The following is a 26,238-nucleotide window of genomic DNA, read 5'->3' as shown; positions in this document are numbered from 1 at the left end:
TATAATCCAGTGGACAATTCTCCTACCAATCTAGTTGACACTCCTGAATCCCCCATTAGATGCTGTATGTGAACAGGCTCAATACAGATTTTGAGGTTGTGGGTGAGATCTCATGCTTTTATATATCACACCAAAACTGTGAATTTTCCTTCCTTGATATAGTCAAGTGAATGTTATATTCTTTTAATCATCCATTTATAAATTAAACATTCTGAATGTATGACAACGTATGTATCCATGTAGTTACATGTCATTGAATTGATCAGCGCTATTTTCTTTCATACAGTATGTTTACAATTCTAAATATGTGGTCAGACTATAGGCCTGATTCAAATTTGGACGCAAGTGGGTTTGCGTTCATACCTACTGTAGCCTCATGGAAAGGGGGTGTGGACTCGTGGCACGCCCCGGTTTCCATGACTCTGAAGGCATGCCAGCACTCCCGGTGATGCTGGGCCTCTGCTCGCACTGTGAAGTTTCTGTTTGCACCCACCCACTGAAAGTGCTCCCCCCATCCCTTGAGAAACCATACATTCCCAAAAAGCTGCTCTGTAGAGAGGAATCGGTGATTCCACATGTCTGATTGCGATAGAGGACAGATTGATCAGAGCACTTTTCCTGTAAGCACAGAACTGTTCCATCTAGTGGGAGTGCCATGGGAGTGCTGTGGGCATGTAAGCCAAATTCAGCAGTGTGCAGAAGCAGACCGGGCACCAGTTTCGGATGGATCATTTTGTACCCAGCATGGAGCATACTAATGATGACGGGTGGGGCTGCACATGGAAAAACAGTGGGCGTCCCACATGCAGATGCATGGATGTTCTGTATACATGGGTGGCCTCTCGCATTAGCCTACGCTAGTAAGTAGGATGCCACTGCCGTAATGGAAAAGCGGCCGCAGATGCATCCAATTCAGATTCAGCCCCGATAGACTATAACATGTGGAGGAAAGAGTTAAACTGGCAACTTATAGGATAATTCTGTAGTGAAGCTTCATTTGCCAATATTGCGGTAGATCTCTCCCCAACACAACAGATTGCTGGGGACCTGTCCTCACTGCAATGTCCTGATAGACTGGTCTCTTTCCTTGGGATGGCGTTTTAGTGACAGCTTGCTGACTTTCACTATTACACTCATTACCTGTGACATGAGGTCATTGTGAACTTACTGACCCATGTTTTCTGACACACAGTAGTTCCTCTTCTTGCTGTATGAATGACAGGATTTATGCACTTGCATTACTGTAGCTCATTAGGTGAGGAAAAGCATATGTACATTTTCTGCTAGTAGCGATGTTACAGGAAGGCTGCAATTAATTGTCTCTTTTCTTGATATTTTCAATGCGCTTGTTGTTCTGCATACTGTCTGTGAGGCATAATGTGTGCCAGGGCTGCTGATTCGTCACTATAATACGATCTTATATCTCAAATTTATACTCATTAATAATCAGATCTTGATGTTCATCATCAATATCTGTGTGACCAGCACCATCCTCATCATTTCTGACTGTGGGCCTGACCCAGCGGAACCGGTATGGAATCCCAGCTGCCGCATGGCCGGCAGTTCGATTTCCGGCAGCGGCAGCCCGACAGATCAGCAGAGCCCGGCTACGGAAGCCAGCGCTGGAAATCCCGATCATCCCTAAGGTAAGTATAAACTAACCTAACCTAGCCCCCTAACCCTAACCCTCCTTAGGGGTGCCTAACCCTAATCTCCCCCCCAAGTGCCTAACCCTAATCCTCCCTCTAAGTGCCTAAACCTAACCCCCCCTTCCCCACTGCCTAAACTTAAGTCCCCTGGGGGGGTGCCTAATCCTAAATCCCACCGTGGGTGCCTAACCTTAACCCTCCCTCCCCCTAGCCTAACCCTAACCCTCCCGGGGGGTGCCTAACCCTAAGTTTCCCCCGGGTGCCCGAAACCTAGCCCTCCCCCATGCAGCTGTCCCTTCGATCGGGATGCCGGGCGCCTGTCTCCCGGCGTCTGGGAAATGACAGGCGTCTAGATATAGACGCCTGGCATTTCACCCTCGCCGGGATATGACAGTCGGGAAGCCGGTTGCCGGTATTAAGGCAGCTGGTTTACCGATTGTATACTGATCCAGCAAGGGATGCACAGGAGAGAACGCACGCATGCACTCGGCCGATGTTTTAGCTCTGTGTATGCGTATGCATCGCAGTGCACCTGCGCGAACTAGCTATTGTGATAGATACTGCGTGCGCAGAGGCAATGCAGACTCAGAGAAAAGTGATTGACAGGAAGTGCCGTTCTGTGGGGGCGGACGGGCAAATGCAGGAGTGCCTGTGCGTTTGGATGGCGTTTTAAGGGCGTGCATAATTAAGCCCTTGCGGCAACGGCCGTAGCCTGAGGTCTAGTTGCACGTAGGAAGTGGCACACATCCTGCGTGAAGCCAGGTCAACCATTAATATGCTAATGTGTTCGATGGTTCTCCATGTTACCGATGTTTCCACTGTCTTGCGTGGTATAACAGAACGCACGTTAATGGAAGTGGGAGGTATTGTGTTTTGCTAGGCGTCTGCTTATTCCGCGTGCGTATGCATTTATTAGCATATACTCACATCCGTGCGTTCCTTGCTGAATCAGGCCCAGTGAGCACAAGTATAGCTTGATTACATACTTATATGCCCAGTGCCGTCCCTGCCCCCAAACCTATGACATCATGATGGGGGCAGGGGCCAACGGCACTAGGAAATAGAGCATTACCCGGACGCTAGGGACAGCTCCAGAGGCTGCAGTGTGCATGCCTGGAGTCTCCCTTAGATGCTCTGGGTGGCTGTGCAGCAGTGTTACTACCATTCCAGGCACCCTATAAGCAAAATGCAGGTACTGTGGGACAGTGACTGTGCCACCCCCAATGGGTCTGCGTCCTGTGTGACGGCGCCGCTCTCACACATCGCTATTTACAGCCCTGCATACACACATATATAGGACCTCATTCAGAGTCGGTCGAAGCGGCCGCACGGTCGTACGGGACAAGGGGCCGGATATGCAAATTATTCCCTCGCAAGTTGCGTCCCTAAGTTCTGATCGGTAGTTGGCCGACCAAGGGGAGGAAGCGGACAGAAGACAAAAAATACGCCCCCTTCTCGTACGCATTACACGTCATCTCAGGGCATAGAAGGATTAATCGAGACCATCGAGAACCATCGGAACTGGTCGTAGAGCTTAAGGTTGACCATACCCTCTCTTAAGCTCTACGATCATGTCAGTGTAAAAACCTCCCATGTCACATGTGCCATGTCGCTACTTTGTTAATTATGCACTCCCATAAACCGTATGCACTCCCATAAAACGCCGTTCAGATCTCCACTCTCCCGTTTTCAAGCACCTTCCCCTGTTACCACCCACAAACGCCTCAATCTGTCACTCAAACTACCGACCTGGCTGTGTTCAAGGAGAGAGAAATTTCTGATCATAGCGGCTAGTTTGCGCACGCGGATTGCGAACTTTACGCATGCGCAGTATAGCGAACATTGGTTCCGTACGACCGTACGGCCGCTTCGACCGACTCTGAATGAGGTCCATAGTGCTTTCCCTGATAGTACTTCCACCGTCATTGCTAGCATATAGTAACACTGTCTCCTCCGTCAACAGACTCCTCCATCCCACCTACATTATAGACTAGGGAGACACATACCAGACCACAGGATATACAGGCTGATCTTCTTTGCCGTTGGTGCACTGTTAGGAAGTAAAAGACATCTGATGGCACTAATATCCTACTGGTATTAATATTAGTACTACAAATTAACATGTCATTTTAAGATTTTTGTTTCACTTGGGGTGATGTTCAACATTATTTTTTAATGTTGTGTTGGATATTACACAACACATTACTTACTTTAAAATCGTTTACCATCGTTTCCTCGTTAGGACAGTTTCTGCTGCTTGTCCTAAGCTTTTGTTTAACTATTTTTATCACTTTGACACATTTGAAGTTTTTGTTAACTTTTGTTGCTGCAGCCTCACATAAAGGCAGAGCCCTTTGTCAATCTAATCAATGCTGCCATTCATTTCAGCTAACAAATAAATGTCTGATCATTTTAATTGGATCCTCAGCATGGACACCTATGGGAATGTGAAACTCGTATTCATTTCATTATTTAAAAGTTTAGTTATTTTAAAAATGGTCAGTAAACTGGAATAACTAAAGTTGCAATTAGTCCATTGGTGTTACCAAGAAGAAGATATAAGGTTTCTACGAAGGCCATAGTTTCGGCAACAGTTGGAACCAAGTATAAGATTTATGCTTAATTTAATGTGAGGAATTTACTAGAACACAAGGAATTTAGTATATTTGGTTGTGGCCAGTAGCGTATTACTAATGGGTGCACGGTGGGTCCAGGGGGGCTAACACCACACATCCTGCACCAACATTTAATATTTACTCCTCTGGAGTCTTGCACTGACCTGGCAGCGCTGCACAAAACACTGGGAAAATGGCGCAGCGGCCATCTTCCCAGCAATTTGCACATGTGCAGTAGAAAAATCACTGGGAAAATGGCCACCGCATAATTTTGCCAGGGACCTGTGCATGTGCAGTAGACTTTTGCACAGCTCCAGAGTTTACTTGATTGTGCTGCCGGCTAGAGAGGAGTGTGGCCAGTAGGAAATTGTACATGGGTCCCCTCCTATTGATTTGTCTCTGGTTATGGCTTTGGCTAAGTGTGTCTTTTGAGATGTGCAGTCTTCTAGGGCCTCCTTGAGCCGCCGTGCATATACATATCTATCACCATTTTCCCTGCGATTTCTCCAATGTTTCTGCACATACTGTATCTCCAGAAAAATGGCATCACTGCCATTTTCCCAGTGATTTTTCTATTGTGTATGTGTATATCTCGGCAGAAAATAGCTCCTTGTTTCTTGTAGGGGAAGCTATGGTAATGTTTTCCCATTTATAAGGAGTTACAGAGCTGGCATTATATAAATTATTATTATAAATATTAATAATGTTCAGCAAAAATAAATAACTATGAGCATATTAAATTGTTACAGTGAATGCACAGATTGCACATGAATGTCATTTCCTTGCTGCATTTTAGTGCAAATGCAGCATTTTCCTAAGTGGGTGAATGTTATAATAGCTTAATCTAAAGCGGAAGAGTTGCAAATGCATTTAGTTTTATATTATACATAGCTAGTGACCCGCCCCTGCTACGCGCGAGAGCAATTTTGATTTTATTACAATAGTCTTTTTTAACTGAGGTCTTATAAGATTGCCTAGAAGACAACATTAGTTGTTTTTTCTCCTGACGTCAACACGAAATTATTTAGTTATGACATGACACGCAAAAGGTGAAGTTGTCCATGAGAAAAACAGTCTCCAGTTAGGTCAACTTCATCCATGCTAAGTGTCTGTCCCTGTGCTTTTTTTTATTGTCATGCCAAAGCAGACTCTTACTGGGATTCGTTTGAAATTAAAGAATCGCTTTTCACATAAATGAAATAGGAACGGTAAAAAAAGGTGAAAAACTGAAATTTTGTATCAGTAAACAGGGCTTACATCAATTTTTCTAGAGAAATCGGATAATATGTATCAATCTCTACATGGTATAAAATAAAGTCCATCCTTGTGATATATCTTTAACAGTTCAGGCAGCATAAGCTAAGGAAGCGCTCGGACGTCCGTTTTTTCATTGGCTTGCTTCACTAAAATCGTCACTGCTCGGTTCCCTTTTGTCATACATAAATGTTTCATACACCCAGGCCTGGCGACGAAGGGACAACGGGTACACCCGTACTGGGCCCCAAGGTCCAGCGGGCCCCATTTGTCCAGATGGGCAGAAAGCGGGTCGTGGACGGCAGATAGCTCCAGCCGCCGTGCCACAGCTGCTGGTAACTGTACCCACCGCCCAGCTTTCTTGTGGTCTGACCCAGGCAGCACTGGTCTCTTCCATGTGGCGCGGCCCTTGCCAGACGTGACATCATAGGTCATGCCACCACACATTGGGCCTCAATCAGAGGTGATCGTCGGATGCAAGCGGTCATTCTGAAACAGGGCGGCCGCTTGCATCCTGAACGGCCGCCTCCATGATGGTCGTTAGGCTGTGGGTTAACACCCACAGCTCTAATGACCGACAAGGGTGATGGTCGCGATGGTCAAGACCATCACGACCATCGGGGCTTGCGACGAGACCCTAAGGTAGGGTCTCGTCAACGTTAAGCCCCAGGGAGCTTCCTGCTCTGATCGAGCAGGAAGCTCCCCACTGACATTACTGATGATGTCAGTGGGGCCTCCCCCAAATGGCAAGCGTTCCTACTGGATCGCCTCCATTTGGCCAGGCACGCCCCCGGTCCGCCCAGAAAACGGGGCGAGCTGTCACTCAACATCGACAGCTCGCCCCGTCTACAACGAGACCCCTAACGATGGATCACCTGTCGTTAGCCAGGTCTTGCGCATGCGCACGACGGCGACGGCTCCGACTCTGAATGAGCTCCATTGTCCCCGCCTGTCTTGTAGGCTGTGGTGGATGGGGGAAGGGGCAGGTGTTTACGGCTGATGAAAGTGAAGGAGGTTAGGGGTTGAAGAAGGTAAAAGGGGCTGAGGGCTGGGGAAGGTGATGGGAGTCATGGGGCTAAGGGCTTGAGAAGGTGATAGGAGTCATGGGACTAAGGGCTGGGGAAGGTGATGGGTGTTATGGGGCTAAGGGCTGGAGAAGGTGATAGGAGTCATGGGACTAAGGGCTGGGGAAGGTGATGGGAGTCATGAGACTAAGGGCTGGGGAAGGTGATGGGAGTCATGGAACTAAGGGCTGGGGAAAGTGTGGGAGTCATTGGACTAAGAGCTGGGGAAGGTGATGGGAGTCATGGGACTAAAGGCTGGGGAAGGTGATAGGAGTCATGGGACGAAGGGCTGGGGAAGGTGATGGGAGTCATTGGACTAAGGGCTAGGGAAGGTGATGGGAGTCATAGGATTAAGGGCTGGGGAAGGTGTGGGAGTCATTGGACTAAGGGCTGGGGAAGGTGAAGGGTGTTGGTGGCTAAGGAAGGTGATGAGGCTATGTAAGGTGATGGTGGTCTAATGAAAGTGCTGAGGTCTGAGGATGGTGATGAGGGTCTGAGGCTGAGGAAGGTGATGAGGAGCTTTTGGGCTGAGGATAGTGATGAGAGGCTGAATTTGAGGAAGGTGATGAGGATCTGAGGCTGAGGGAGGTGATGAGGGTCTGATGCTGAGGAAGGTGATGAGGATCTGAGGCTGAGGAAGGTGATGAGGAGCTGGCTACAGACACCATCCCTCCTACCTCTGAGGCATCTACAGAACTGTCATCAAGAAGACCATGGAAGAGACAACAGACAAGAAATACAGCCTGCATCATCAGTGACAGTGTGGTAAGTCATAGTGTATTTTTACTTTATTTAAAGGACGGCATATCTTTCAGTTGACATTATCGTGCTTCACATATCACACATGCAGGGGAGGTATGTACGGGATAGGGGTGGTGGTGAGAAGGTGGGTCCCCAGAGACATCAGTGTTGTCAGCCCTGCATACACCTAAACTTTCCTCAACAATTGCTCTATAGAATAGTGAAAACTGCATTAAAATCTGTCCAGTGGTTCTTGCGATTAGCCCGAACAACAGATAGATGCCTACTACCAGGGACATTGTTTTATAGTATGTATAGATTTGTGAATGGAGAACAAGATAATAAGCATTATTCAATGTTCATCCAGTATTTCAGTAAAAGCAAGCTATGAATGAACTGATGTCTCCTATTACACACATGTGAGTCTGTGCCGCTACACTGCACAGCTACACTGTCTGCTGAATTAACTCAGTTGATTTATGTTAAAAAGAAAAGATTATCAAATTCATTCAGATATGTTTTGTTCTTATTATAAAAGACTTGTTTGTTACAATATAAAATTAGTGCAACTGCTTCTCAGTTTGTTTCAGTAATTTAATTGTAACATGTTTTTTATTCACATAATTTTTTTAACAAATAAGATTGTATCTATTTAGTCTTCACTTTGATATTTAAATTGAATGAAACACAATAATGCATATTTATAATAATCTTTTGATATTGCTGAAACTTTCAACAATATAATGTATGTTGCTTATTACATCACTGTATGATTAACATTTGATTGCTCAGAATTTATTTGGGACTGAACTTAAACTCATTCATCATTCTTAGGAAGTTGCTGACTCTGCACCAAAACGCATCAAAAGACTTACAGGCATTTGCTATACAGACAGCCTCTCTTGCAATTCAATATGGTTGTGGCTAATTTTTGGTGGAAATTACTGTCATTTCATCTACCGGAGACAAGAAGCCAGACTACTACCATAGTTTGCTGAGACAAATTATTGGATACATTGAAAATATTGAAAACTTAGGGGGAAGGGCCCTAGATTGCACACTCTAAGCACAATGTGAGGTGCTACTTGCTGAGACTTGTAGTGCTGTAAGCAAAAAAAAAAAAAAAGACCGATGCAAGTGCACAATCTAACTATGCTGAACCTAATAATATTACTGCTAAATTGCATCCAAGAGGTTCTTAGCATAATAATGGCACAATTATTTTTAAATAATAGACAGAATACCTTGGTGCACAAACCGAAATGGTTACATTCAACGCCGATGTGTGCAGGCACTCAATCAAAACCATGAGGATGCCAGGCTAAAAAAGGGACAATATCACATCCTTCATTCAATATGTTTCAGGTCTTGCTAACTTATTTGCTATATCTTCTTTTCTGTCATCTACAATGACGTGTTCGATAGGCTTAGATGTAAAATTAGTTACAGAGGAATTTTGACACTCAGCAAAGTTTCGGTATGCTATTTTTTTCACCTTATTAATAATATTTCAGATATGTACTAAAATATGAATCTTTAACTGTTGTTTTGTTTTTCCGATATATTTTTATTCTATCATATACTGGTTATCACTGATGTCTGACATTTGATTAAACTATCTATTTTCCTACTCTTTGAATTATCAAAGTTTGAAAAATAATTCCTCTTTTTACTGCAAAATGTAGGGGTCTAAGCCTTGGATGTAGATAAAGTGAATCAGCTCCTAAGGGGTAAATGTACTGATTCGTGTTGGTCCGAAATTGCTATCTTGGGTGAAAATATAATTTTTTTGCAAATCGTGAATTTACTTTCATTAAAGTCAGGTGATTTGTTCAAATTTTGGGGTTGAAATCGGGTGAGTTCATGTCGCATATTCGGCTGTTTTTTTCACTAGAAACTAATTCACCATTGGCTCAAATTGGAAATACTTTTAATTAATTTCAGCCTAAATCGGGAATTTACCATTATTCGTGTTGCAATATTCAGCCACTTTTACAGCCAAATCGGGTAGTCAGTAGAAGTTTCAAATGCACCAACTCCTGAGCTGCGAGTTGCAATCAAACATACACAAATCAGTGTGATTTGTGTGTGTTTAATAATGAATAGTGTGTTTTTAGAGTTTTATTTTTTTTTAAAAATGACGTGTGGCCCCCCCCCCAAAAAAAGCTTAACCAGCCCCGTACTGGTCAGCCAGACCTGGTTTCAAAAATTTATGGGAACAAAACAATTAGGGTTCCACTGTAATTTAACAACCAGCACATGGCTGCAGGGTCTGTGCTGGTTTTAAATATAGGGGGAAAAAATGCATAGGGATCCCCCTATATTTAAAACCAGCACCGGACCCAAACCGACCGGGGTGTAATGCCACAGCCAGGAGACCCTATTACTGGGTCTCCATGGCCAAAGAATTCACACACACAGCAATACTTCGCGGATGACAGCTGACAGGCCTCCACAGGAATTCCGCGGGCCGCCAGGCAGTCAGAGGCCGCTTTACATGCAGCGGCCGCTCATTGGCTCGGAACCAGAACTGGATGACCAGTCCAGGGCTGGTTAGGCTTCTGGAGGGGGACCCCACATCATTTTTTTCAAAGAAATTAACCCTTAAAATATAAGAAAACAAACAAGCAGCCTGCACATATTTCACTGATATGTGCAGGCTGCTTGTTCAGGAGAGAAAGTCGGGTAGGGAACTCGAGGCTTCCACACGGACAGGATCGATCAAATACACCATCAAACAAAACGATCCTGTCAAAACTGGGAGCTTGGTAAATTCCCGATTTTTTAAGTGGAAAAAAATGGCCATTTTTGATCAATCCTTTCCGAATTGAAAAATGGGACAAATTGGGATCAACACAAATCTTAGTAAATTTACCCCTAACTGTCATTTTTCAAACACAGCCTGTGACATGGCAGTTAGGGGTTGATTGGCTGGGACTTTATCTCTGTTCACCTTATCTCCATCCAAGGCTTAGAAGATAAACCCATTAGTGAGTACATGGATAAAACCCTTTAGAGCCTTCAATCCAGTTGTTTTTTCTTTGTGTATCTAGATGAAGGATAACTACGCTGAAGCTCACTTTTCAACGTCTGTACTTTTTTAAAAATCACGTGGATTTACTGGCCATACTTTATTCAAAATAGGATCTAGGGATAGGACATCCCAATGATTATTCAATATTTAATTTCTGTATTCATGTTATTGTAAGTTGTAATAAATGGAACAACAAATTCTGTATCTCTTACAGACTTTTACTTATTCTTATACACGAGTAGATCTTGACGATTCTTTGCTCTCATTTTACTTTCTTCTATTATTTTCAAAGGATAATTCTTTTCTTTGAATCTCACGCTATAAATATCAGCTCGCTCATCAAATGTTTTATCATCTACACAATAACATATAATACATCTAATACATCATATACACAAATTGAGTATGGGATAGTTTTCTTCCAATTATATTAATGACATCTCTCAAAATGTACATGGCTACTGCTATCAACTGCCTTTATATACATACCATAAGTATACATAAGTATACATACTGATTGAATCCCCTACTTTCCAATCTATAGTATCCAGTACTAAATCCAAGAATACAATATATTTCAAAGTTATAGGTACATCTTAATTTGTACTCATTGACATTCATGTGCCATCCCATACTAAAATGATATCGTCTATATAACGTCTGACAATTTAATATTCTTAAAAACTAGTTAGCTTCTCTATATACAGTAGCTACTCTACCCTATAATTTTACTTTCCCATACACCCGAGATATAGCTAACCTAATTTTTTTTTGCACAGCCAAAAACTATTTGTCAGTACATTTTGTTTGATCTAATGGTTAGTGGGGTTGTATGTGTGCATTTGCCCTATTGTACCCATACTAGAATCTTGCTTATCATTTGTTAGATTGGAAAGGGATTAGAATAAATGATCATTCTTGCTATCCCTCTGAGCACTGCTAACACATCGCAGTGTAACTGTCTCATGAACCTTGTCCTCAACTACTGCAAAGCATCACTGGCACTTAAGCGTAAGCTCAGATGTACTGTATGTCACCGCCAGGCCCTCACACATTGTCCTTATACCTGCAGAGATGTGACTAAATAAAAACAGCTCATTGTCATGCTTTGAGAAAAGGCAGAATAAACTTTGAGACAATGCTTGAAGTGGGAATTTACAAGTGGGGGTATAAAATATTGAATCAATCCCCCACTCCCCCAAGGCTTTAGGGATTTTGATAATATGAGATAATTTTAGATACTTTTAGCACTATGTAGTAGAATATAAAATATATATGATGTTAGACTATTCACCCTGCGTTCATCATCCAATCTCCTCATGTGCCCATATCTTCATCCTAAGTAACCCTCTTACACTGCACATGTTCTACCTTTTACTTACCCCCTGCACCTCTCCTTCCCTGCTACCCTTTCAGTCCCAGTCCCTGTTCCATCTCAACTCCTGCACCTCTCACCCCATTTTCCTCTCTCACCCACTGCACTTCTCACTCTCTGCTTCCCTCTCTGGGTGGAATGTGCTGGAGACAGGCATCAGCAGTCTCTGCAGAGGAAGGTGGAGGAGCAAGGAAGGGACATAGCAGACAGGAATATATCAGCTCCCCAGATAGAAGGAACAGGCTCAAAATACCTGAAGGCCACAATGTAGGCCAGTCCGGTGGCAGATGTGATAGGCCACTGTACCGGCAGGCGAGGCATTTCTGGTAGTGTGGTAGTCTGTGGTGGTGCAGTCCTCGGTGGCCGGAACAGCAGGAAGTCGCGATTCTCAGACAGAACAATCCCCAGCTGCCACCAGAGAATTCTGATGGGCTGCAAAGCAGGGGCAATACCGGGCATGTAAAACAGGGAAGTGGCAGTATGCCATACTGCTGTATACCGCACCACTTGGAGCACTGCTTTGAGAAGTATAAGTTTCATCTAAGCTGCCAACATGGCCATAACCAATGCATAACTCATGTTTAACGTATGTCTACAAAACTACTGTTTTAGCTTAAGGGAAGTTTGACACTTTTTTTTGGCTACTTTTGTTTTCTTCATACAAATCATCCCCTCTCTATAAAGTAGCTGGCAGACAATAGAAATAAACTGAATATTGTGCAACTGAAAGTGACTTTAGTTAGAGAGGATGAACACACAGGCAAGGTATAGCACTGCAACACTATGGTTTATATAGCTACGTAGCAAATGCAGTACGCCCACAAGTGTATAGGAGACATTTTCCCCCAGCAGAATGGAGGGGCTGCCGGCTGTTCTCATAAAGCTATAGACAAGCAATATTTGCTGAATGGCGTTTTTGCATCCCATGACCGAATGGCTCAATTCATTTATTCAGTATATTTTTACAATATCAGGATCAATTCACAAATTAATTTGATAATAGCGAATCTCTGAAGTTTGTCTGAATTTAAGAATTAGATTTGCTCATCTCCAGTACAGTAATGGTTACTTGGATGTGACATTCCCCCACATCTTACCCTGGGCAAGATATTAATTATGTATTTTAATTATTTTATTTAATTTATTTATTTATTAACAGTTTCTTATATAGCGCAGCATATTCCGTTGCGGTTTACAATTGGAAACATTGATAGAACAAAACAGGGTAATAACAGACAGATATAGAGGTAAGAGGGCCCTGCTTGCAAGCTTACAATCTATAATTATGTGCCCTAAGAGATATTTCTGCAGCTGGAAACCACAACCTACTGTATTTGCTATAGTGTGTTAAATATGGGATACGTTCAGTGCGGGGTGCTGGTGCATAGAATACCGGTGCCGGAACCCGACACTTGTCAGAATCCTGGCACTGGCATCCTGAAAGTAAATAGCGGGCTTAGGGGGAGATTTAGGGGTCAGAGTTAGGCACTAGAGGGAGGGTTAGGTTTAGGCACTAAGAGGGGAGGGTTAGGTTTAGGCACCAGGGAGGGGGAGGTTAGGTTTAGGCACTAGGAAGCGAGGTAAGAGTTAGGCACCGGGGAGGGAGGGGTAGGGTTAGGTTAGGAAACTCACTTCTCCACATCGGGATTGTAACCTGGTTGGGATGCCAGCGTCAGGATTCTGACCGCCGGATCCCGAGTGACGGCATCCCATACCCAAACTGTTAAATGCACTCATATGCTGTGGTGCTGGGGGTAGCTTTATGCAGAGTGAACACTATGGGCTGATTCTAAGTCGAATGGATCTCTTAGCGCGGACAGAAACGGCGAGTTTTTGCAGACAGCATATATGAAAAAGTGAATTTACACATTTTTGAATATGTCCGTCCTATTCTGAGTTGGACGGAACTTGGCTGTATATAGTATGTCTTAGCGCAAAATAGGGTGTTTTGTGACAGGAATTGGGCAGTGACAATGCGAACCACCCTAAATTGTTATGGGAGTGTCATAGGCATGTATGAAGAGCTCTATGTGATTCTGATCCGGGAAGAGAAGCTGATGTATCTCTTCCGCCTGGCATGGGGCTAGTACAAGAGCAGATACTAATGATGACTTTCTTGCGGTGGTCTGCTTATAATCTTATAATGACTGTGCGTCCTGGGTTTCCACTTGCACATGCACGACCCCCACTTTAGTTGAATGGAATGTCACAGTAGCATAAGTTAGTAAACCTGGCTTCCGTGACTGTCTACAATGGCGGCCACTTTGCATGGAGAATCAATTGTTTTCACTGGCGGCTGGCAGTGATTGGATTTTATAATCACAACAGTATTACACTATCCTCTGTTTTCTCTCTTTTCTTGGGAGGTATATATATACTGTGGTGATTATAAAATCCAATTTTTTAGACAAAAGGGTCACTCACATTTTAATAGATGGATCAAGCCTTTCACAATTTCTTATTGAAGTATGACCAATGGATTCCTGATAGATCCTTGCGTCACTTTAGGATCATTAGCTCTCGAGAGAAAAGCTGCACTTTGGAGTGGAGTTGATGATCCAAAAGTGGTGCAAGGATCTATCAGGAATCCATTGGTCATACTTCAATAAGAAATTGTGAAAGGCTTGATCCATCTACTCAAATGTGAGTGACCATTTTGTCTAAAAAATTGGACTTTATAATCACAACAGTATTACACTATCCTCTGTTTTTTTTCTTTTCTTGGGAGATATAAAAGAATCTTGGAGATAAGAGTGGTGATCCTAACACAGCAAGAAGAACATTTTTGTGTTTTTTAGGGTACAACTGAACTCTTTATGAACTAATCTCTTTATGGACAGCGCCATTGTGAGACTCTAAAATTTCAAGTCCTGGTTTAGGGCACCCAAATGGGAGTTTGGGTGCCCTAACCTGAACTTTAGACGGGTTTAAACCATTTTATGTGCCTTATCTAATTGGCCGCAGAGAGCGAGATAATTAATGGGCGCCCAAAACAATTGAATGCAACATTGGGCACCCATTAATTGACGAGATGTAAAAAACAGCTGAATCGCCCCCAGAAACATAGGGCCTGATCAGAGATGCGCGCAAATCCTACCACTGCTGTGATTCAGTATGCAGCGGACTTGTGAAAATATGCCGATGACTCACATCGTGCAAAAACATCAGAAACATTGGTCGCTCATGGAACCACTGAGCAACCCTATACTGTCTCAGAATGAGCGTCTCACCTAAGGCGCCGTCGCTGGGGCCTCCGTAGCTGCATACGATTTCACAGAGGCTCAGTAGTGCACACTCAGAAAATGGTCCTGACACGCCTAGATTTTTCTAACCACACCCATTACCTCCCCAAAATGCTGACTACGTGTCACTCACTTTGCGAATAAATCCTCAAAATGCAACAGCTGTCACTAAGCGATCGCTGCGTGTGCGCAGTGCGGCTTTGTTGCATGCACAGTAGCAAAAATCGCTTCACTGCACCCGCCATCAACCTGATGTGCATCCCTGAATCAGGGCAGTAGGTAAAAGTTCAATTTGTGGTACCATTGGCACAGTTAGTGTTAATACAGTATAAACTACAAACAGGAGCTGCAAATTTCAATGTATAGTCTTTGGGTTTATTTAAATAAAATTCTCAAATTCCACAAAAAGTGCTTAAAAAGTCTAATACAGCCCATCCTCCTTAGGACACTATTTTAAGAGCATCAGTCTTAAAAAATAAAAAGAAGATTTTATCTAATGATAGGGATTAGGGATGAGGAGACCAGCGCCCACACCATGCTGGTACTAAAATGTGATTTATTTAACTCCTTACAACAAATAGATCTACTTATTTTTAGACATAAACTGAAGAGCCTTTTATAGCCCGCTGAAGTAACACCATTTATGGAATATTCCAATATGTAATATAAAAATAAAAAAAAATAAAAATTACATTTCAGTGCCAGCTGCAGGTTTTTAATATCCTCTTTACTACTTCAAAAACATGAAATATTAGGAAGGAATTTAATGTGAGTCACAAGTCTGGCAGCATAGGGAGATCATTATAGAGCAATTATCAGCAGTATGTTCAGGTCTGTTAGTGAAGATCTCACTGCAGAGACTGTACACAAACAAAACACTAACCTTGTTTTATATGGCATTAAAATCTGATTTATTTTTAATCGAACACTGAAAGCAGGCGTTTGATCTTGTTATTACAAACACCTTCATTAGAGAAATAATGTAATTTGCTTAAATGTATAGCACATCTTTTATTGGCTTGGGTACGGGATCCTGATGGTCACAATGTCAAAGTACCGACAGCTGCATCCCGATAGTCAAAATCCTGATGGATTTTGGTAAGTATTCTAACCCCAATCCTAACCCACCCCTCCTGCAGAGTACCCTTAACCCACCCCTGCCACAGCCTAACCCTAACCGTTCCCTTTGGCAGCCCAACCTCAACCTTCCCCCCTGGGACAGCACCCTGCTGTTAGTATTGCTGCTGCAGTGCCACCCAAAGTGTTCTCTGGATGCTCCAGGTAAGGACACTGCAGCCTATACATAGGGGCATAAGTTCATGCAAGGTGCCCTGAGACAAAATAAATGGTGGCACCCCACCACCTCTCCCTAGTGGTTGGCTTTCTCCAGCCCCCTGTCTCTCTAGCTCCAACCATCCCCTTTCTGTCTCTCCAGTAGGCCCCCAGGGATTCTCCAGCCAGCACCCCAGTGTCTCTCCAGCCAGTCCCCTTTTGTCTCTCCAGCCAGCCCCCTGTCTCTCCAGCCAGCCTTCCTCTGTCTCTCCAGCCAGCCTTCATCTGTCTCTCCAACCAGCTCCCCTCTGTCTCTTCAGTCAGCTCCCTCTGTCTCTCCATCCAGCCCCCACTGTCTCTCCAGCCAGCCCACCTGTTTCTCTATTCAGCCCCATCTGTCTTTCCTACCATCCCCCAGAATATCTCCAGCCAGCATCCCCAGTGTCTCTACAGTCAGTCCCTCTGTATCTCCAGTCAGTTCCCCTCTATCTATCCTGCCAGCAAGCTTTGTCTCTACAGCTAACTCTGCACTTTCTCATGCCATCCACCCTCTTTCTCTGCAGCCAGCCCCCCTCTGTCTCTCCAGTCAGTCTCCTGTGTCTCCAGTCAGCCCCCACTGTCTTTCCTACCAGCCTCCAGTGTCTCCTCAGTCAGCACACCCAATGTCTCCAAAGTCAGCACACCCAATGTCTCCCCAGCCAGCCCCCCTCTCTCCATCCAGACCCCCTCTATCTCTCCAGTCAGTCTTCACAGTCTCTCCTGTCAGCCCCAACTGTCTCTCTGGTCAGTCCACACTCTCCAGTCAGCCCCCACGCTTTCTCCTGCCAGCCTTGCAGTGTCTCTCCAGCTTCTTTCCCCGCATCCCTCTTGCTACACTTACCTTCTCCTGGGTCTTCTGGTTGCGCCTGCCTGCTCCTCTACATGCCGCAGTCCTCTGACTGCCATGTGGCATATCTTCAAGCAATGCCGGCAGTTGGTGCAATAAAGTTTTTCTTGCTTATTATGACTTGCAATAAACAAAAAAAATGGTGCCTGAAGAAGAAACTCCCTGGACAACACAAATAGATCCATCTACTGTATAACCATCACCTGCGTCACTGGCAGTGGTATTAGATCAGTGCCTCCAGGGGTTTCTCCTCTGCCTATATAGCCTGCTGTTCTTCCGGGCGCCGATGCCTTGACATACCATCATGCACTCTGGGGCGTAGCTGCACTGGGCATCGTAACACTCAGTTACACTGCTGGTGTAAACTGTCACAATAATGTGGGATTTGCTGGGAGCAGTAGCTCTCCAGGTGAATTGATACACTAGAGGAGTGGTTCCCAAACTCTTTTGAATCATGGCGCCCTAGAGTATCAGCATTGTTTTCATGGCACCCCTAACCCAAAAGTTTGTTATTGAGCAATTCAGAAAAATTTTTAGTAAAGTAGTGAAGTGAATTAAATTGTGTTTACCTGTCATCCATAGATTCAGTTATTTGGTGTTGGACAAGTATGCACTTCTGTTTGTCCACATATTTACATTACATTGACCATAAATAATTTGATTTGGTGCTGGGCCACCAACCTGAGGCACCCCTGCAAGTGTCCCAAGGCACCCCAGGGTGCCACGGTGCACAGTTTGGGAACCACTGCACTAGAGTATAATATAATTGGCCAGAGTGTGAGTGATGTTAATGAAATGTATAATGCAGCAGTTGGTGCTGGTGGTGGTTAGTCCACATATGGTATGCTTAGCCAGTAATTTATTATATGTCAGATAGAACAACAGGTAGCATGTGACACAGGGAATTGCAGCGGTAGATGTAATAAACTGTTTGCGCCAGCCTGGAGCTCAGGGTATTGCTGGGTGTTATAGATCATGTTTCTGACACCGGCGTATAGTAGCACTGGTAGCCTAGTGTACAATGGAAGTGGTACAATTTACTTGCAGGCAAACAGCAGGTCACTGTAAGGGGTAAATTTACTAACAATCGACTTTGGTCAAGTTAGCAATCTCTGGAGAGTTTGGCCATTTTTTCCCACTCGCAAATTCACTAATGTCAAACTCAGGAGAGAAATCTCCTTTGTTACAGGAAAAGTCTGGAGAGTTAGCAAACTCTCTTTACTTCACCATCGGCCAAACTTGAGTAACTTTTCACTAACGAAGATAGGTTTCGGGAATTTACCAAGATGAGAGTTTCAAAACTCTCATGAGAACGGACAAAACTTGTGTCCAAATTTGTGAAATCAATTCACCTGCCTGTGAGCTGCGAGTTCTGCAGAAACATCAGTGTGATCCCTGTATGTTTCTGCCTGTAAATAGCCAAAAAAGAGTGAAATGTAAAAAAAAAAAAAATGACGCAGGGTCCCTCCCAAAAGGTTTAACCAGCCCCGGACTGCTTAGCCAGTCCTGGTTCCTACAAATAAGTAGAAAAATGAATAGGGTTCCCCCATATTTTAGGAACCAGCACTGGGCTGCTGAGCCTGTTCTGGTTTTAAAAATAGGACAGGCTAAAATCCGGCCGTGGTGTAATACCACAGCCAGGCGACCCTCTCACCAAAGCATTATCACCCCAAGCCAGTCAGCCCAAGCCGGTGATTTCAGGGGAGGTGGGGACCCCCCCAATAAAGGGGTTCCCCCTCTCCTGAGCACTCCAGTGATAATGCTTTAGCTAGGGAGACCCGGTGATGGGGTCCCCTGGCTGTGGTATTACACCATGGTCTGATTTGAGTCCGGTGCTGGTTTTAAAAATAGGGGGACCCCAACGCAACTTTTTTCCCCCTATTTTTAAAACCAGGACAAGCTCAGCAGTCCAGTGCTGGTTCTTAAAATACAGGGGAAACCTACTCATTTCCCCCCTCTTTTTTTAGGAACAAGGACTGGCTGAGCAGTCCGGGGCTGGTTAGGCTTTTTTGGGGGGGTCTACATCATTTTTTTTTTAAATATTAACCTTTTTTAAAGGTAAAACTCACAAGCAGCCTTACATATCTCACTGATATGTGCAGGCTGCTTGCTCAGGAGAGTTTGGCAGAGAGAAAACACTGCATATTTGGATGAGTAATCTCAATCTAAACTTGCTACTCGTGGGAGATATCTCGATCTGCTCCACCATCGGCCAACTCAGTCACAGCTAAAACTCACTTCTTAGTAACTTTGTGAGTTTCAGAAGCATCAAATCACCTGAATTTCGGCGATGCTAATCGAGTTGTGAAAAAAAAAAACTCGATCAGAATTGATTCTTTGTAAATTTACCCCTAAGGCTCTTAGGTGGAGAGAGTCTCCTGGTCTAACCTGATCTCATGGATGCTGGGAAGTAAAGAGGCACGGAGATAGAGTAGGTCATGCCAGAGGTCAGATGTCTCTTAGCTGAGTCCTGGCGGGCCCCAGTGACCGCCAGTTCTCTCCTACCTGGATAGTGCTGGAGGGAGGCAACACAGGAATGCACTAATTCCAACACATTTTAATTGCTAAAATGGGCAGAGAATTAATTAATACTAAAAAGGGGCACATTTTTTATTTTTGACCCTGATACCTGCTGGCAAGGGGTAAGAGTATGAGGCAGATGTACATACTGTAGCATTGGTCTGGGAATCACTACGTGCTGCCCCCTCCATAAAATGGAGGTGGTTTTCACTAAACCGATAGCAACTTGGGCTAAATTCTAAAGCACATCATCTGCAATTTGCATTTTATATGTCAAAAACTGTTGGGTGTTAGATCTGACTTTTTGGATGTATTCCACCAATAACGCACTCCATCTGTGGTTTTAATATAACAGCAGAGGGCGCCCTCCTCGTCTCTTATTTTTCATTGTACACCGTTTGCACAACTGGTGACATAGATAAAGGCTGCCACCTTTCACAGTGATAAGTAATAGTGTGCTGATGGACTGATTCACTGCAAAGTGGCCACCTATACTGGATTCGCTTAGATGTTCCTATATGTAAATTGTTGTGGACCAGTGGAAGTTATTACCCAATGCTATGTTTTATATTTACATATTAGCCCAGCACCAAAACTATTCTTTTTTTTAATTATTATTATTCTCTTTATGTACAACATCAGAAAACATACAAGTGACAGAACACAATTGGTGAGTTAATGGCGACTCTGCCCAATGTTTTTTAGGGGCAATCAGTTAAAAGGCAAAACCCTGGCTCAGGCTATTATATTTATCCCCATGTGTCTCAAACAGTTACCAATAACAGGCATGACTAAGGGACTGTGGGCCTGATTCAGACCCGCTCGCAAGCGGGTTGATGTTGGGCCAGTGCACATGCGCACGATGGACCCGGCTCCGTCATGCGCATGCGCTAGACCCGGATAGCGACGGGCAAGCCGCTGCTATGGGTCTCGCTACAAAGGGGGCGTGCTGTCGATGGCGAGTGACAGCACGCCCCCTTTGGTGGGCGTGCCGGGGGCATGGCTGGTCAGATGGAGGCGTTCCCATGGGAGCGCCAACCGTCTGGGGCCGGCCTCACTGACATCACAAGTGATGTCAGTGGGAGTGTTTTTGGCTCTGATAGAGCCAAAAGCACTCCAGGGCTTGCGGCAGACGAGACCCTACCACAAGGGTCTCATCGCAAGCCCGATGGTTGCGATGGTCTTGACCATCGCGACCATCTTTTTGGCCGCTCGCTATAGCTGTGGGTGGTCACCCACAGCTATGTGACCGACCAGGAGGCCGCTCTAAAAAAAGAGAGGGAGGGCACTGATTCAGAGCGAGCGCTCTGAAAGAGCGTCCGGCTCTGAATCAGGCCCTGATTCAGTACGGATTGCAACTGCGATTGCAATAGCGATTACGCATGCAGTCTCACTAATCCACTGCAATCGCTATGCCGTCACAGAACAACATAAGGAATCCCACCTTACCTTACACACATCCATAATACTTAGCAAGATTGCGAAACCATTGGTAACATTGAGTACAATCGCAGCCTCATGCACACTTGCTCTGACCTTCTGACCTTACTGAGGAATGAACTTCATCGCACACTGTGAGTACACAGGCTGCGTAAGGCATCACAGTGGGTAATTTATGCACGCCCCTGCAATGGCGTTCAAACGCCCTGACACGCCTGCATTTCACTGACCACCCCCCATCACAATCCCCAAACGGTACTTCCTGTCAATCACTCTGTGATGGGTCTGCACATCTCATGCGCAGAACGCAACAATCGGCCGATTGCGTGTGTAATCTCAGTTGCGATCCTTGCTGAGTCAGACCCTAAATATTCATTATTATACCTTTGTGCGTCTTCTTGCAGCATGGTGGGTCCACAAGTAAGACATGTTTAATTAGGGAGTCATTGCTGTTTATGGAGTTGGTACTTATACAAATCCAACAGAGAAAAATATTAATAGCACACCCACAAGTTGCTATGCAGCAAATTTGTATTAATGTAGTTCAATATAATTATATTACACACATTAATGGGTTAAGACAGGGCAGTGGAGCGGGTACTTGTTACCTGGGCAGGGCCGGCCCCAGGTCTGCTAGCACCTTGTGCGAGAAAGAAATTTGGCAGTGCACCCTATCGATCCAACTATAGCCACATTTTTATTAACCTAAAAAAATATTTCTTTTTGTTTAATTAAGCAAATTATTCCACAGAAGAGAAACAAATAAATACTAAGGAATCAAGAATTTATGCAAATTGTTACAATGTCATTTATTATAATATAAACTGCAACAAGACTGTAATAAAATAAATGTTGCAAAAATGTGTAACATTTTTAGACATACACAAATTGACTCACACAAGGAAAAAAAACAGACACATTGGCCTCCACAGGTCTATAATATTAGTGGGAGGATATATAATATATGTGACACGTAGTTATGACAGCTGGATACCATGAAGGGTTGGGTACGGGATGCCGGGCTAAGGATCCCAGCGTTAGGATACCGACACCTGCCGGTAAGTAACCTAGCCCTACCCTTTCCCCTAACCTCCCTCCCCACAGCCTAAAACCTAACCCCCCCGCAGCCTAACTATAACCCTACCCCCAGCAGCCTAACCTTCCCATAGTGCCTAACCCTAACCCTTAACTCTAATCCTAACCCTCCCCCTAACCCCAATACTTACCATCGGAATGTCAGCAAACGGGATGCTGACGCTGGGATTCTGACTGGTGTCAGGATTCCGGTGCCAGCATTCTAGGCGCCGGCATCCTGACCGTCAGGATCTCAACTGCATCCCACCTGAAACATCCACTTTTCCTGCTCACAGTCCCCCCTCAACACCTGCTTAGCCACTGCTCACAGCCCCCCTTAGCACCTGCTCAGCCCCCTCAGCATCTGTTCACAGTCCCCCTGAGCACCAGCTCACAGCCACCCTCAGCACCTGCTCACTGTTCACAGCCCCCTCATCACCTGTTCACAGCCCCTCAGCTCCTGCTCAGTCCCGACAGCACCTGCTCACTGCTCACAGCCCCCTCACCAATTGTTCACAGCCCCCTCAGGTCCTGCTCAGTCCCCTTCATCACCTGTTCACAGCCCCCTCAGCTCCTGCTCAGCCCCCCTCACCACCTGTTCACAGCCCCCTCTGCTCCTGCTCAGCTCCCTTCATCACCTGTTCACAGCCCCCTCACCTCCTGCTCAGCCCCCTTCATCACCTGTTCACAGCCCCCTCACCTCCTGCTCAGCCCCCTTCATCACCTGTTCACAGCCCCCTCAGCCCCCTTCATCACCTGTTCACAGCCCCCTCAGCTCCTGCTCAGCCCCCTTCATCACCTGTTCACAGCCCCCTTCATCACCTGTTCACAGCCCCCTTCATCACCTGTTCACAGCCCCCTCACCTCCTGCTCAGCCCCCTTCATCACCTGTTCACAGCCCCCTTCATCACCTGTTCACAGCCCCCTCAGCCCTCTTTCATCACCTGTTCACAGCCCCCTCAGCTCCTGCTCAGCCCCCTCAGCTCCTGCTCAGCCCCCCTCACCACCTGTTCACAGCCCCCTCAGCTCATGCTCAGCCCCCTTCATCACCTGTTCACAGCCCCCTCAGCTCCTGCTCAGCCCCCTCAGCTCCTGCTCAGCCCCCCTCACCACCTGTTCACAGCCCCCTCAGCTCATGCTCAGCCCCCTTCATCACCTGTTCACAGCCCCCTCAGCTCCTGCTCAGCCCCCTCAGCTCCTGCTCAGCCCCCCTCACCACCTGTTCACAGCCCCCTCAGCTCCTGCTCAGCCCCTCTCAGCACCTGTTTATTGCTCACTGCCCCCGTCAGCCCTGCACAACCCTTCTCAGCACCTGCTCACTGCTAACAGCCCCCCGCAGGACCACAGCCCGAGTCATTCACCACCTGCACAACTCAGCCCCTCAGCACCACAGCAGACCAAGACTTCACCTAACTGCAGACAAAACCGCACCACTGAGTCACTGCATCACTGACACTGTACGCGGACAGAGACGATGTGCGGCTACATGGTCTATGATTTCACGCTGCTGCATCACCGTCTGTAGTGTCACACCTGGCCCAGGCCAAGTCTGAGCCACTTTGAAGAGCATCGCACTGCCCGGGCCAGACTAGTACAAGGCAAGGAATCGAGTGTAGCACGGTGGGTGTGGGTTCCAGCAGGGGCGGCACTGCTCCCACTATGGGGTGCCACCCCTGTGCAGCTGCTCCACTGGAACAGGCCTCGAGCCAGACCTGTACCTGGTCATGTCTTGGGGGCCCGAGCTAGCTATGGAGTCAGAGCTATGCACGTACTGTACAACATTCAGAGTTAATGTTCTTTCTGAGTGGGTGTTTCCGTGCTCCCATGCTTAGCCACGCCCTCCTCTATTGAATCGGCAAACGCAAAATGATTTGGCGGCCCTGTGTACAGTCATGTAAAAAGGAAAGTGCCTGCTCTTTCAGGTCTCTGCCATTACATGTAGTCCTGACCAGGCCCTCAGACATCAGTACTCTAATCTCCTGTGACAAATATCCCACAAAAGAGTTCATTTATATTGCTATTTATTTTTTAACAATATTTGACAGTTTTATTTTAGTTTTTTTTAACACCGTGACTGCACTGAACACAGCGCCTCACATTGCTGCACCCCACAGCCCTGGCATAGCCACAGCAGTTAAAAGCGCTAAAAGTACAAATGGCAATGCCTGCCCTTATACTGAATGAATATCTTCCAGAGAACCTATAACAAACACAGGGGGCGCTAAACAGAAAGGATGCGTGCAAACAATGGGAAATGGATTAAGGTCCTGTAGAACTGCTGTTAACAATGAGAAGCTGACCCTCACAACAGTCCAAAACAAAAAAACAGCAGCAGATTGGAGCACTGTCACAATGCATAGACAATTAATGTAAAAAAAAAATATAAGGTAAAAGATTTAATGTATCTTCCCATACAAACATAAATATAAAAAAATAGACACATAAATACATCCATAAAAATAATACATAAAAATAAATACATAAAACCAATGCATTAAATGATTGCAGAATTAGGTTTGGTAATAGATAGTGGAGCTTCTCTCACAGCCACAATGTTAAATACATATTAAAAAGCCCATTTGATACTAAATAGCAAGCCAGCAAACTCCTGTCGCATTAATTGAAACAATGTCATCAGTGAGTATCAGAGGGTTCTCTGGTTTGATGTACAGTAGCACATACTGTATATACTAATGGCTATAATATGGATCCTAGGTACAGGGGCGTATCTACCCATTGGCTAGGATGGCACTCGCCAGGGGCGCCGACCAAAGGAGGGGCGCCGTCCGGCAGTGCCACCAGCAGCCAAGGGGTGGACTACCACCGCTAGTCCCCCGGCCCCACAAGTGTAGGGCAGACCACAGTGATAGTGGTCTGCCCTACACAGTTTACAAGCACACAGCCGCCAGCGGCGGCTGTTTGTTTGTTATAGCAGCCCAGCCAATGAGAATCAGACATACTCTCATTGGCTGCTGCGTCATCCGCGGAGGGAGCCGGCTGGAGCTCATGAGTGATCTCCGTCTTCCGTCTCCCCCCGCAGCAGATGATGGGATGTCTCTCCCATAGTGCAAGAACAGCCGGGACTTGGAGCGGACAGCGGCGGTCGCGTCAGGAGCGGGGATTAGGTAAGTTGTATTTTTTTTTTCTTCTGTGTGTGTAAGCCTGGCACAGCAGGGGGGGCACTGTATAGGGGATGGCCGCTACTGGAGGCACTTTATGGGGGGATGCCCGCTACTGGGGGCACTGTATAGGGGGGGCACTTTAGGGGGGGTGGCCACTACTGGGGGTACTGTATAGGGGGGACTACTACTGGGAGCACTGTATAGGGGGGACTACTACTGGGAGGACTGTACAGGGGGGACTACTACTGGGGGCACTGTATAGGGGAACTACTACTGGGGACTACTACTGGGGGCACTGTATAGGGGGACTACTACTGGGGGCACTGTATAGGGGGAACTACTATTTGGGGCAATGCAGCATATAGGGGACTACTACTGGGGGCAATGCAGCATAGGAAGGACTACTACTGGGGGCACTGTATAGGAGGACTACTACCGGGGGCACTGTATAGGAGAACTACTACTGGGGGCAATGCAGCATTGGGGGAATTACTACTGGGAGCACTGTATGTGGGGACTACTACTGGGGGCACTGTATAGGGGGGACTACTACTACGGGCAATGCAGCATAGGGGGGACTACTACTGAGGGCACTGTATAGAGGGGACTACTACTGGGGGCAATGCAGTTTAGGGGGATTACTGGGGGCACTGTATAGGGGGGGACTACTACTGGGGGCAATGCAGCATAGGGGAGAGTACCCCTGGGGGCACTGCATAGGGGGGAGGGGCGCCCATCCATTACATTGCCACGGGCGCTTGGATCCCTAGATACACCCCTGCCTAGGTAATCCTAGAGAGAACTCACAACTTGGTGTGAATCAATTCAATTATACAGAAAGTCTCTCCAAATAACGGTATGCAGTTGGGAAGCCGGTGGCCCTAATCCCAACAGCCGGCTTCCCGACTGCTTAATGCCGGCGAGGGTTAAGACAGGCATCTAAATCTAGA

Source organism: Taudactylus pleione, unplaced genomic scaffold (assembly GCF_031769625.1).
Source record: "Taudactylus pleione unplaced genomic scaffold, aTauple2 ptg000206l, whole genome shotgun sequence".
NCBI classification, from domain to species: Eukaryota; Metazoa; Chordata; class Amphibia; order Anura; family Myobatrachidae; genus Taudactylus; species Taudactylus pleione.
The sequence above is the reverse complement of the archived record's forward strand: the minus strand, read 5'-3'. Positions refer to the sequence as shown.